The sequence below is a fragment of the Triticum aestivum genome, chromosome 3B, assembly GCF_018294505.1.
Source record: "Triticum aestivum cultivar Chinese Spring chromosome 3B, IWGSC CS RefSeq v2.1, whole genome shotgun sequence".
NCBI classification, from domain to species: Eukaryota; Viridiplantae; Streptophyta; class Magnoliopsida; order Poales; family Poaceae; genus Triticum; species Triticum aestivum.
Genome location: NC_057801.1, coordinates 33,609,511 through 33,624,539, shown reverse-complemented (window position 1 = coordinate 33,624,539; position 15,029 = coordinate 33,609,511).

Below are 15,029 nucleotides of genomic sequence, written 5' to 3'. Positions count from 1 at the left end.
ATCTGGGAACACAGAAACAGAGAGAGACAGAGAGACAGATCCTATCTTGGAGGGGCTCTCGCCCCTCCCATACCATGGAGACCGTGGACCATAGGGGAAACCCTTCTCCCATCTAGGGAGAAGGTCAAGAAAGAATAAGAAGAAGAAGAAGGGGGGCTCTCTCCCCCTTGCTTCTGGTGGCGCTGGAACACTGTCGGGGGCCATCATCATCACCGCAATCTACACCAACACCTCTGCCATCTTCACCAACATCTCCATCACCTTCCCCCATCTATATTCAGCAGTCCACTCTCCCGCAACCCGCTGTACCCTCTACTTGAACATGGTGCTTTATGCTTCATATTATTATCCAATAATGTGTTGCCATCCTATGATGTCTGAGTATATTTTCATTGTCCTACCGGTGATTGATGAATTGCTATGATTGGTTTAATTTGCTTGTGGTTATGTTGCTGTCCTATGGTGCTCTCCGTGTCGCGCAAGCGTGAGGGATTCCCGCTGTAGGGTGTTGCAATACGCTCATGATTCGCTTATAGTGGGTTGCTTGAGTGACAGAAGCATAAACCCGAGTAAGGGGGTTGTGGGTAAGGGATAAAGGGGACTTGATGCTTTAATGCTATGGTTGGGTTTTACCTTAATGATCTTTAGTAGTTGTGGATGCTTGCTAGAGTTCCAATCATAAGTGCATATGATCCAAGAAGAGAAAGTATGTTAGCTTATGCCTCTCCCACATAAAACTTGCTATCGGTCTAGTAAAGTAGTCAATTGCTTAGGGACAATTCCACAACTCCTACCACCACTTTTCCACACTCGCTATATTTACTTTATTGCTTCTTTATCTAAACAACCCCTAGTTTATATTTACGAGCTCTTTATTATCTTGCAAACCTATCCAACAACACCTACAAAGTACTTCTAGTTTCATACTCTTTCTAGGTAAAGCGAACATTAAGCGTGTGTAGAGTTGTATCGGTGGTCGATAGAAGTTGAGGGAATATTTGTTCTACCTTTAGCTCCTCGTTGGGTTCGACACTCTTACTTATCGAAAGAGGCTACAATTGATCCCCTATACTTGTGGGTTATCAAGACCTTTTTCTGGCGCCGTTGCCTGGGAGTCATAGCATGGGGCGAATATTCTCGTGTGTGCTTGTTTGCTTTATCACTAACTAATTTGTATGTGCTATTCTAAGTTGTTCTCTATCTTTGGTTATGGATATGGAACACGAAATACCAAAAAAATTAGGTGTACTTGCCACTCATGGAGATGGGGAACCTCCTAAAACCCTTGATGCTGGTTATGTGAAAAATATTATGTACTACTTTGATAATCCTGAGAAAACCCCATTCAGTTATGTTATGGGAGACACGTTCACTAGTAGAAAACCACCCATTAGTCCCGCTTCGTAAGGGCCTTTAGTCCCGGTTCATGAACCGGGACTAATGGGTCGTTACTAATACCTCCACCCATTAGTCCCGGTTCAATCCAGAACCGGGACCAATATGCCTCCACGTGGCTCTGTGCGCCCACCCCAGTCAGGGGGCCTTTGGTCCCGGTTGGTGGCACCAACCGGGACCAAAATGCATCCACGCGTCAGCATTCCAGTTGCTGGGGTTTTTGTGTTTTTTTTTTGAAAGGAGGGGAGGTTGGGGGTTTTGGGGGGTTAATTTAATTAGGTGTTTCATATATTGTGTTAGCTAGCTAATTAATAGAGAGAAGTGTCCTCTCTTATGTCCGTGCTTGGACGCTACGTACTATATATACATAAGTGATCGAGAGAATCATTCAGTACAGAAGTTCGTCATGCATACCGAGAGAAGTGATCGATCGACCTCTCCTTCTCCGAGAGGTTGGTCGAACAACAAGTTTTCGTATCATGTATCCGACGCTACTGGCTACATACATGTACAATATGTATAAGATCTCTTATAATTACAAACCCCTCGCTAGCATTTGAAATCAATTTCCACATGGTATTCTCCGGTTTTACTGCTGACGTGGTCAAGAAAGAATCCCGCCATGGTATTCTAGGAGTTCATTCCGCATCTGCCACGTCTAATTTGAAGAAGGGGGTTAATTAATACATATATATGAATGAAACTCAACAGAAATGATGGTGTAATAAAATGAAATTGTGAATATTATTGCTTGCGCACTTCATATTGTCTTTGAGAGTAGCCCCGCTTGTTTTTCAAAGTCGCGGTGTGGATGAACTCGCACACGTAGTATCCACAGAAATCATTCCCTTCCTCCTGCCACAAGCACTTTGTGAGAAATAGAGGTCAATCAAACTGATAATGAAGCATTATAAATGGCATTGATGAAAGTATAGCTATATATAGAATCAACGGGCCGGAGATGCGCGCAACTAGCTAGCCAGTAGTACGTACTTTCGGGTATGTATATCACAGCTCCTTCGGCAGTCCCGGAGCTTCTGCGGTGAACTGTTTCCAGACCCTACAAGACAAAGAAAATAATTATTATTACTTGAGATATCAGGAAATGAACAAAAAGTTACCGATATGGTGCGATAATTATGATCGATTGAACTTACTTGCTGAGCATTTCAGTCATGTCCGCATAGGTTTTGGGATCTTTCCGTCTCGAGTCTAAGACGGTTACTAGTTCACGCTCAAGCTTAATCTCCAGAAGAATATAGTGGTACCTGCGCACGCATGCATAACTCATCAATTACATTACTATAACCTCGCTTGAGTAATAAGGGAAACCGAATATGCACACGACAGTAACACTCACGGGCCGTTGTAAGGAAAGAGTATGGTATCTTTGTTTTGATTTTTTATCAACGATCGTAGCAAGTTGTCCTCGACCTCTTTGACGTTCTTTTTAACCAGAAATACATCTATGATATTTGTGTTAATGAACCCAATATCATAAATTTCTTGTTTTTTGCACTCGACGATCTTCAATCTGCATAATATATTGAGGATAATTAATTATAAATACATGCATGCAATGAAAGAGCCGAGCTATATATAGAGACTTAATGACAAAAATAGTACTTACAGGCAGTAGCAAAAGACCATTAATTTATCAAGGGCCTTTTGATTGAAGAACTCGAAGAACTCCTCAAATGGAACAGTCAACAGATCATTTGCAACGAGATCGTGCTCCTCTTTAATATGCAGATACAAAGCATTCTTACCATCAGACTCTCTGCAGGTTTCCATGTACCAATTATGGAATCTTCGCATCATTGTTGTCAGAGATTTTTCATCTTTGACGAGAGGCTTCCCGTACTCGTATCTGTGTCCGTCCACCTTCAAGAAATCAGGAAGTGCATCGTCAGGCAGGTAATCGTCAAGATTGCCATAACCGGCCACCGTCCCTGGAGCATTAGACACATTGAGCGGGGGGCACGATTGCTGTGCTTGTTTGCCGAGCTGGGGAATTTTTTCCCCCTTTGCTCGTTGTTTTGACCTTTTAGCACTGATAGTAGTTCTCGACCGCTGGGCTTGGAGATATGTCTGTTCAGTAATGCGCTCATAGTTGGTTCTCGGCGGAGACTTTGGTGGTTTCCTCAGGGCATCGATAGTGTGCTTTGCTTTCACCGGATCTACCTTCTCCTCCGGAGGTGGATGTCTCTTTGCTTTCACCCCTTCAAAGAACTCCTTCACGTGGGCCTGCACAATCGTATCGTTTTCCTCCTCGGACCTCTCGTATGGTAACTTCTCTAGAGGCTTGAGAGATGATGGACCGTATTTGTATTGCCTCCCGCCTCTGGTTGTGCTGCTAGACGCCGGAGCAGACGGAGCGGCTGCGGCGTCTGTCTTCTTTCGTGCTTGCTTACGAGGCGGAGGAGAAGGAGTACGACGCGCCGGAGCAGCCGGGGCGGCGGCGGGTCTCTTCCGCCCTTGCTGGCGAGGTGGAGAAGGAGGATGCTGCTGGCTGCTCGGGAGCGCCGGCGCAGGCGGAGAAGGAGGCGGAGTGCCGCCATGCGCCGGAGAAGGAGGCGGAGTGCCGCCACGCGTGCCCTGATTGTCACTCGCCGGAGGAGGAGGCGGTGGAGGAGGCGGAGTGCCCTGACTCGCCGGAGCAGGAGGAGGAGGCGGAGGCGTCCAGTTCAGAAGGTTGATGAGCTCCTTCTTCCATAGGCATGGAGTCTTCAGAGCAGAACCCAGCCTAGTCTCCCCTTCACCGGTATGGTTGTCAAGCACGAGGTCCTCAAATCCCTCCATTATTTCATCCACCACCACCTTAGCATATCCTTTTGGAATCGGCTGGCAGTGATAAGTTGTGCCGGGTCCACTAGGATAAACTTGGCCAACAACCGCCTTGACCTTCAAATTCATCCATCGTGCCATCATGTGGCAATTTTGAGACTCCGTGATACCATCCACGAGATAGCTGGCAGGAGCCGTCAAGACATGCTCCGAATGAAGCAGCTCGGTGGAAGCCACGCTGCTTCTCCGCTGAGATGGTGGGGTAGCTTCGGGGGAAGCTTTGGCATGTCGTTTGTTGCGATCTGCTGCTTCTTGTTCCTCTTCTTGATCCTCTAGCCCCATTACCCTTCCAAGCAGCGCCTGCATTTGGTCCTGCTCCAGTTTCTTCCTCCTCTCGTGGGTTTTGTAACCCCCCGCGTCTGGAAAACCAACCTTCCACGGAATGGAGCCTGGCATGCCTCGTGTCCGTCCAGGGTGCTCGGGATTCCCAAGGGCCATTGTGAGCTCGTCCTTCTCCCTGTTTGGAAGGAACGTCCCTCGCTGCGCTGCATCGATATAGTGTCGAAGGTTCTTGACTGGTGTTTGCAGTTGCTCGTCCGTCCACTGACACTTTCCTGTTACAGGGTCCAAGGTTCCGCCAGCCCCGAAGAACCAAGTCCGGCAACGGTCTGGCCAGCGCATTGTCTCTGGTTCGATCCCTTTTTCAAGCAGATCATGCTCAGCCTTGGACCACTTAGGCCGGGCTTTGAGGTAGCCACCTGACCCCGTGCAATGGTGAAGCTTCTTCTTCGCAGCATTTTTCTTGTTTGTCTCCGACATCTTCTTACTCTTTTCCGATGTCTTGTGGGCCACAAATGCGGGCCAGTGATCTTTGATCTTCTCATATTTGCCGATGAATTCTGGTGTCCTTTTTTCCTTGACAAACTGGTTCAGCTCTTTCCTCCACCTCCTCATTAGGCCTGCCATCTTCTTAAGAGCACAAGACTTGATTAATTGCTCTTTAACTGGCTTCTCCGGATCCTCCTCTGGCGGTAGGGTGAAATTTGCCTTCAGCTCAGTCCAAAGATCTTCTTTCTGCATATCATTGACATAAGACACCTCAGTGTCTTCATCCTTAGCAGGCTTATACCATTGCTGGATGCTGATCGGGATCCTGTCCCTAACAAGAACCCCGCACTGAGCAGAAAATGCCTTCCTTGTCCGGATGGGTTCAATCGGTTCGCCGTCGGGCGCGATTTCTATGATCTCAAACTTTTCATCCGAGCTCAACTTTTTCTTCGGGCCTCGTCTCCTTACCGAAGTTTTGCTCGATCCGGAGGGCTAGAAATTATAAGGAAGAAAGACGACAGTAATTAATATGTGTACATATACCAAAACAATGGATGCATCAATTAACTAGTCAGCACGGGCTTAACTAATATATATATAGCTGGCCGGACTCGGTTCGGTGACCGGAGCAGTCAGCACGGTCTCCTTCGTCTTGTACCTCCATTGTGTCATCGGAGCCATCATGAACATAGTCCTCCTCTTGTACCGGCATTAATGGGTCGAAGCCACCATCATAAACATAGCCCTCTTCTTCATCTAGCTGATCAACGGTGTCGAGGAGAAATGACGCAACATCATCACTTGATCCATTTGCGATTATGTACCCCAACATCGCTTCTGTTTCTTCGTCTCAGGAGTGCTCCATAGTTTCTGCAAATATTTACAACATGTCAATTATTATTCAAACATGGTACAGATGGATATATATATATATATATATATATATTAGTGGCAAATGTAGAACTAGCTAGCTAATCACAATAAGGAATCATGTTAGTGGCCTCGACACAACGCTTCAAGGGTTTGGGGTGGCCTCGACAATAACGCTCTTTTAACTTGATAAATTTGGGTGGCCTCGAGAGAGTTAATTTGTCGGGTAGGGGCGCGGCGGGAGGGGGTAGGAGACCAACATCGTTTTCTCTCTAGGGTTTGGGTGTCCTCGAGAGTTTTGGTCGAGCGAGAGGGCGAAGGGGGGTGCTGCAGTTGTATAAGTTATCACGGTCGAGAGGGGGTATATATATATATCGACCGCCCCTCATGTCGAAGTTATCTAGAGGGGGTTATATCGACAACGATGCGACATACATATACATGGGAAAATAATGTTATCGGGGAGGGGGTATCGGTACCACCCCCTAGCTCGTGTTAAAGTTTCTTCTTTCTCCTCTATTCCTTTCTTTCTTCTTCTCCTCTTCTTTTTCTTCTTCTCCCTCGAGAAAGGAAAATAATTAAGGAAAAGGAAGAAAAGAGAAAAAGGAAGAAGGAAGAAGAAGAAGAAAAAAAAGAGGAGAAGAAGAAAGGAATAGAGGAGAAAGAAGAAAAAATAGATTTTCTTCTTTCTCATCTATTCCTTTCTTCTTCTCCTCTTCGTTTTCTTCTTTTTTCCTCTTCTTATTTATTTCTCCTCTTCTTCCTCTCCTCTTTTTCTCCTTTCTTCCTCTTCTTATTTTTCTTTTTCCTCTCATTCTTTTAGTATTGCTTGTTTTAAAAAAAATGTTCAAATAGAAAATTTCGAAAAAAACAAAGGTTTTGCCTAATGCATTGTTCATATGAATATACAAACATTTGCATATTATACAATAATTAATATCACCAATAGATACAATATATACAGAGCGACGAAGAGCCAATAGATACAAAAAATCTATGAACAGAAAAAAAACATGAACAATAAATACACATATGAACAATAAATACATATATGAACAAAAACATGCTCTGAACAATTTTTGAACATTACATACACATAACCACATACATACACATATACATTATATATATATATATGAACAAAAAATTAAACTAATAAAAATGAAAAAAACAGAGCCGCATATATATATATAGCCACATACATACACATATATATACATTGAACAAAAAAATTAAACTAATAAAAATGAAAAAAAACAGAGCCGGTGCGGCACGGCGGCTCACAGCGGTGGCGGCGCGCGGGGGCGGGCGACGGCGACGGGGCAGGGGCTCGGGGCGCGCCGCGCAGGGACGGGCGACGGCGACAGGGCAGCCTGGCGGCAACGACGGTGGGCGCGGGCTCGGGGAGGACGGCGTGGGCTCGGGGAGGCCGGCGCTGGCTCGGGGAGGCCGGCGACGACGACGGGCGCGGGCGACGGCGACGGCGACGGCGGGGGCGGCGGGCGGTGTCGGGGCAGCCTAGCGGCGTCGATGTGCTCGGCGTTGTCGGGGGGCAACTGGTGGCGATGAACTCTGCAAAACTGCGAAGTGCTACTTATATACAAGGAGCATTGGTCCCGGTTGGTGGCACCAACCGGGACCAATGCCCCCCCTTTAGTCCCGGTTAAATCCACCAACCGGGACCAAAGGCCCCTATGCTGCCCGCATCGGGACCAAAGTTTAGTCCCACCTCGCTAGTTGAGAGGGGCGCGCAGTGGTTTATAAGCCCCACTGCCGCACCCCTCTCGAACTCCTCTCTACTGCAGGCTTATGGGCCTACTTGCGACTGCATTGCCTGATGGGCCTTCTGGGCCTACTACGGGCCTGAATCCTGGCCCATAGTAGGGATTCAAGTCGTATTCAGGCCGTGGGGGCCCAGTGGGGGGCATTTTTTTTTGTTTTTTGTTTTCTTTACTTATTGTTGCTATTTTAATTTTTTCCCAGTTTTTTGTTTTGTTTTGTGAATTATTTATTTTCTTTTGTTTTTTGCTTTATTTTTAGTTCTTTTTGCTTTCAGTTTTAGAAAATTATAAACTTTCCACTTTTTTTGTTTTTTTGTTTTCTTTCTTGCTTTATTTATTTTATTTTGTTTCTACTTACAACAAAATACTTATTGTTGTTTTTTTTGTTTTGTTTTCTGCATTATTTATTTTCTTTTGTTTTTGCTTTATTTTTTAATTCTTTTTGCTTTTAGTTTTAGGAAAATTATAAACTTTCCACTTTTTTTGTTTTTTTGTTTTCTTTCTTGCTTTATTTATTTTATTTTGTTTCTACTTACAACAAAATACTTATTGTTGCTATTTTAATTATTACGAGGGCCGAACCATAAGACATTAAAGAATTTCAAATGAACTCTGAAAAAGTTGAAAGTTGGCATGGTATCATAAATTGACCCACACATAGCATGTGCATGTACAAAACGGACAATGGTATCATACTCGTCAGTTACAAAGTTGGCATGGTATCATCATAATAGTTGCGGGAGAAAGTCTTCACTTTTTCTTCGCTTGTGTCATTTGCTTATTGCGCCGTAACCATGGATAATCTTCATCGTTTATCAGGATGCTGGGGTCAGCCTTGACTTTAAAGGGAGGAATTTCATGCAACTTTTCATAATCTTCAGACATGTCTGTCTTGTCCTCCACTCCCACGATGTACCATTTTCCTGAAAGAACTATGTGGCGCTTTGGCTCATCGTATGATGTATTCGCTTCCTTATCTTTTCTCTTTCTCGGTCTAGTAGACATGTCCTTCACATAGATAACCTGTGCCACATCATTGGCTAGGACGAACGGTTCGTCAGTGTACCCAAGATTTTTCAGATCCACTGTTGTCATTCCGTACTGTGGGTCTACCTGTACCCCGCCTCCTGACACATTGACCCATTTGCACTTAAACAAAGGGACCTTAAAATCATGTCCGTAGTCAAGTTCCCATATGTCCACTATGTAACCATAATATGTGTCATTTCCCCTCTCGGTTGTTGTATCAAAGCGGACACCGCTGTTTTGGTTGGTGCTCTTTTGATCTTGGCCAATCGTGTAAAATGTATTCCCATTTATCTCGTATCCTTTCCAAATCAATACAGTCAAAGATGGTCCCCTGGATAACAAGTACAGCTCATCACAAACAGTGTTGTCACCTCTGATACGTGCTTCCAACCAACTGCTGAAAGTCCTGATGTGTTCACATGTAATCCAGTCGTCGCACTGCTCCGGGTGTTTGGAGCGCAGACTGTTCTTGTGTTCATCGACATACGGGGTCACCAAGGTAGAGTTCTGTAGAACTGTGTAGTGTGCTTGAGACCAAGAATATCCGTCCCTGCATATTATTGAGTCCCTTCCAAGCGTGCCTTTTCCAGTCAGTCTCCCCTCATACCGCGATTTAGGGAGACCTATCTTCTGAAGGCCAGGAATGAAGTCAACACAAAACCCGATGACATCCTCTGTTTGATGGCCCATGGAGATGCTTCCTTCTGGCCTAGCGCGGTTACGGACATATTTGTTTAGGACTCCCATGAACCTCTCAAAGGGGTACATATTGTGTAGAAATACGGGGCCCAGGATGACAATCTCGTCAACTAGATGAACTAGGACGTGCGTCATGATATTGAAGAAGGATGGTGGGAACACCAGCTCGAAACTGACAAGACATTGCACCACATCACTCCTTAGCCTTGGTATGATTTCTGGATCGATCACCTTCTGAGATATTGCATTGAGGAATGCACATAGCTTCACAATGGCTAATCGGACGTTTTCCGGTAGAAGCCCCCTCAATGCAACCGGAAGCAGTTGCGTCATAATCACGTGGCAGTCATGAGACTTTAGGTTCTGAAACTTTTTCTCTGCCATATTTATTATTCCTTTTATATTCGACGAGAAGCCAGTCAGGACCTTCATACTAAGCAGGCATTCAAAGAAGATTTCCTTCTCTTCTTTGGTAAGAGCATAGCTGGCAGGACCTTCATACTGCTTTGGAGGCATGCCGTCTTTTTCGTGCAAACGTTGCAGGTCCTCCCGTGCCTCAGATGTATCTTTTGTCTTCCCATACACGCCCAAGAAGCCTAGCAGGTTCACGCAAAGGTTCTTCGTCACATGCATCACGTCGATCGAAGAGCGGACCTCTAGGTCTTTCCAGTAGGGTAGGTCCCAAAATATAGATTTCTTCTTCCACATGGGTGCGTGTCCCCCAGCGTCACTCGGAACAGCTAGTCCGCCGGGATCTTTCCAAAGATTACGTGTAAATCATTGACCATAGCAAGTACGTGATCACCGGTACGCATGGCGGGCTTCTTCCGGTGATCTGCCTCACCTTTGAAATGCTTGCCTTTCTTTCGACATTGATGGTTGGTCGGAAGAAATCGACAATGGCCCAGGTACACATTCTTCCTGCAGCTTGCCAGGTATATACTATCCGTGTCAAGTAAACAGTGCGTGCATGCGTGGTATCCCTTGTTTGTCTGTCCTGAAAGGTTACTGAGAGCGGGCCAATCGTTGATGGTCATGAACAGCAACGCCTTTAGGTTAAATTCCTCCTGTTTGTGCTCATCCCACGTACGTACACCGTTTCCATTCCACAGCTCTAAAAGTTCTTCAACTAATGGCCTTAGGTACACATCAATGTCATTGCCGGGTTGCTTAGGGCCTTGGATGAGAACTGGCATCATAATGAACTTCCGCTTCATGCACATCCAAGGAGGAAGGTTATACATACATAGAGTGACGGGTCAGGTGCTGTGATTGCTGCTCTGCTCCCCGAAAGGATTAATGCCATCCGCGCTTAAAGCAAACCATACGTTCCTTGGCTCACTTGCAAACTCATCCGAGTACTTTCTCTCGATTTTTGTCCATTGCGACCCGTCAGCGGGTGCTCTCAACATCCCGTCTTTCTTACGGTCCTCACTGTGCCATCACATCAACTTGGCATACTCTCCGTTTCTGAACAGACGTTTCAACCGTGGTATTATAGGATCATACCACATCACCTTCGCAGGAACCCTCTTCCTGGGGGGCTCGCCGTCAACATCACCAGGGTCATCTCGTCTGATCTTATACTGTAATGCACCGCATACCGGGCATGCGTTCAGATCCTTGTATGCACCGCGGTAGAGGATGCAGTCATTAGGGCATGCATGTATCTTCTGCACCTCCAATCCTAGAGGGCATACGACCTTCTTTGCTGCGTATGTACTGTCGGGCAATTCGTTATCCTTTGGAAGCTTCTTATTCAATATTTTAAGTAGCTTCTCAAATCCTTTGTCAGGCACAGCATTCTCTGCCCTCCACTGCAGCAATTCCAGTACGGTACCCAGCTTTGTGTTGCCATCTTCGCAATTGGAGTACAACCCTTTTTTGTGGTCCTCTAGCATGCGATCGAACTTCAGCTTCTCCTTTTGACTTTCGCATTGCGTCCTTGCATCGACAATGACCCGGCGGAGATCATCATCATCGGGCACATCGTCTGGTTCCTCTTGATCTTCAGCAGCTTCGCCCGTTGCAGCATCATCGTGCACATCGTCTGGTTCCTCTTGATCTTCAGGAGCATCACCGTATTCAGGAGGCACATAGTTGTCATCGTACTCTTCTTCTTCGCCATCTTCCATCATAACCCCTATTTCTCCGTGCCTCGTCCAAACATTATAGTGTGGCATGAAACCCTTGTAAAGCAGGTGGGTGTGGAGGATTTTCCGGTCAGAGTAAGACTTCGTATTCCCACATACAGGGCATGGACAACACATAAAACCATTCTGCTTGTTTGCCTCAGCCACTTCGAGAAAATCATGCACGCCCTTAATGTACTCGGAGGTGTGTCTTGAACCGTACATCCATTGCCGGTTCATCTGCGTGCATTATATAATTAAGTGACCAAATTAATAGAAGTTCATCATCACATTAAAACCAAAGTACATACATAGTTCTCATCTAATAACATAAAGCTCTGCAGAGCATCTAAATTAATTAAACCATACACTGAAACTATATAAAACATTTCAATGCGAAAACAAATGCGATCATAATCGCAACCAATGTAACAATTGATCTAACGGCATAATGATACCAAGCCTCGGTATGAATGGCATATTTTCTAATCTTTCTAATCTTCAAGCGCATTGCATCCATCTTGATCTTGTGATCATCGACGACATCCGCAACATGCAACTCCAATATCATCTTCTCCTCCTCAATTTTTCTAATTTTTTCCTTCAACAAATTATTTTCTTCTTCAACTAAATTTAACCTCTCGACAATAGGGTCGGTTGGAATTTCCGGTTCAACAACCTCCTAGATAAATAAAATCTATGTCACGTTGGTCGGCATAATTGTCATAAACAATAAATGAACCAATAGTTATGAAAAGATAATATATACCACATCTGAATCATAGACAGGACGAGGGCCGACGGGGGCGGATACAAAACCATCGCACTATATAAGATGCAATAATAAAAGTAAGAAAATTATACAAGTATCTATATAAACATACAAGTAAGAGTTTTTTTTTCCTTTCAGAAAGAAGATAAGAACAAGAGGCTCACCACGGTGGTGCCGGCAACGCGGGCGATCGACGGCGGTGAACACGGGGACGGGACGGGACAGACCGCTAAACCTAGACAAATATTGAGAAAAATGGAGCTTGGAGGTGGAGCTTGGAGAGGAGAAAGCTTAAGTAGTGTGGCTCGGGCATTCCATCGAACACCTCGTGTGCATAGGAGGTGAGCTAGAGCAACACAAAGCTCTCTCCTCGCCGGCCACAAAAAACAGAGCAGTGAGAGTGCTCTACTCGTGGGGTATATATAGGCAATTAATTGGTCCCGGTTCGTGGCATGAACCGGGACTAAAGGGAAGCCTTTGGTCCCGGTTCATTCCCCCAACCGGGACCAATGGTGGTGGGCCAGGAGCAAGGCACATTGGTCCCGGTTCGTCCCGCCAACCGGGACCAAAAGGTCCAGACGAACCGGGACCAATGGCCCACGTGGCCCGGCCGACCCCCGGGGCTCAAGAACCGGGTCCAATGCCCCCATTGGTCCCGGTTCTGGATTGAACCGGGACTAATGGGCTGGACCGGCCTGGACCATTGCCCCCTTTTCTACTAGTGGTTGGATCAACGTGAATACTTTAGGGATTATCGCTTCAAACAAAAAGGAAAACTATCATGGGATCGAATTCATATGTTACATTGGTATGCTCGTCAATTATGCTTGAGATATGATTATACTTGTTGCTCTAGGATGAAGGCTCCACACCTTCCCTTTTCATGCAAATTTAATCATAATGAAACCTTAGCTTCTTATGATAATGGTATATATGAGTACTATGATGTGGAAAAAATAGAAGAATTTGTTGCTTTTATGGGTGCTTATGAGATTGAATCTTTGTTTAAAGAGTGTGAAAATCTTCATGATGCTGTTTATAGACCTGAAAATTTTGCTATACTTAAATATTGTTATGAGAATTATGAATACAATGCCTATATTGATGCATTTATTGAGAAAGTCTCCGCTGTCCAAGAAGAGACTAATATTTTGCAGGAGTCTATGGAAGAAGAAATTGATGAAACTATGAGCTCATTGGATGAAAAAGATGATGAGGAGAGCGAAGAACAAAAGGAGGAATAGCGGATTAGCTACCCGTGCCCACCTTCTAATGATAGTAACTCTTCAACTCATACATTGTTTAATTCCCCTTCGTGCTTACCGAAGGATGATTGCTATGATGATTGTTATGATCCCGTTGATTCTCTTGAAATATCCCTTTTTGATGATGCTTGCTATGCTTGTGGCCAAGATGCCAATATGAATTATGCTTATGGAGATGGACTTTATATAGTTCCTTATGTTAAAATTGAAATTGTTGCTATTGCACCCACACATGATAGTCCTATTATCTTTTTGAATTCTCCCATCTACACTATATCGGAGAAGTTTGTGCTTATTAAGGATTATATTGATGGGTTGCATTTTACTACTACACATGATGATTTTGATAGATATAATATGCATTGCTTGCTGCTCCTACTTGCAATTATTATGAGGGAGGAACTATATATCCACCTCTCTATGTTTCCAACACGATAGAATTGCCAGAAACTGCTTATACTGTGCATTGGCCTTTACTATGTGTGCATGAATCATTCTTTTATGACATGCCGATGCATAGGAAGAGAGTTAGACTTCGTTATTGCTTGATATATGTTACTTTGTGCTCACTACTAAATTACAACTCATTGTTAATTAAAATTGGCTTTGATATACCTTGGGATCCGGGTGGATCCATTACTTGAGCACTATATGCCTAGCTTAATGGCTTTAAAGAAAGCGCTGCCAGGGAGACAACCCGGAAGTTTTAGAGAGTCATTTATTTATGCTGTGTGCTTTTATAAAGTTTATATAATAAAAATAATGTGCTAAGGTTTGCCTTTAGGATGTTTACAATGCTTGTTGGTTTGTACGGTGCAGAACAGAAACTTTGACTGTAGTGTGCGATTTTACATTTTTTACTGGAATGTCAAACAGTTCTGATTATTTTTGCACTGTCTTTCTATAATAATTCTTTATTTTTCCTAATTTTGGTAGAATTTTTGGGGTACCATAAGTATGGTGAATGTTCAGATTGCTACAGACTGTTCTGTTTTTGACAGATTCTGTTTTTGATGCATAGTTTGCTTGTTTTGATGAAACTATCAATTTCTATCAGTGGATTAAGCCATGGAAAATTAATATTACAGTATATATAATGCAAAAACAAAATATGAATTGGTTTGCAACAGTACTTATATAGAGTAGTGATTTGCTTTATTATACTAACGGGTCTTACCGAGTTTTTGTTGAAGTTTTGTGTGGATGAAGTGTTTGATGATCGAGAAGGTCTCGATATGAGGAAAAGGAGGAGAGGCAAGAGCTCAAGCTTGGGGATGCCAAGGCACCCCAAGTAAATATTCAAGGAGACTCAAGCGTCTAAGCTTGGGGATGCCCCGAAAGGCATCCCCTCTTTCTTCAACAAGTATCAGTATGTTTTCGGATTCATTTCGTTCATGCGATATGTGCAAGTCTTGGAGCGTCTTTTGCATTTAGTATTAATTTTTGTTTTATGCACCATGCTGGTATGACA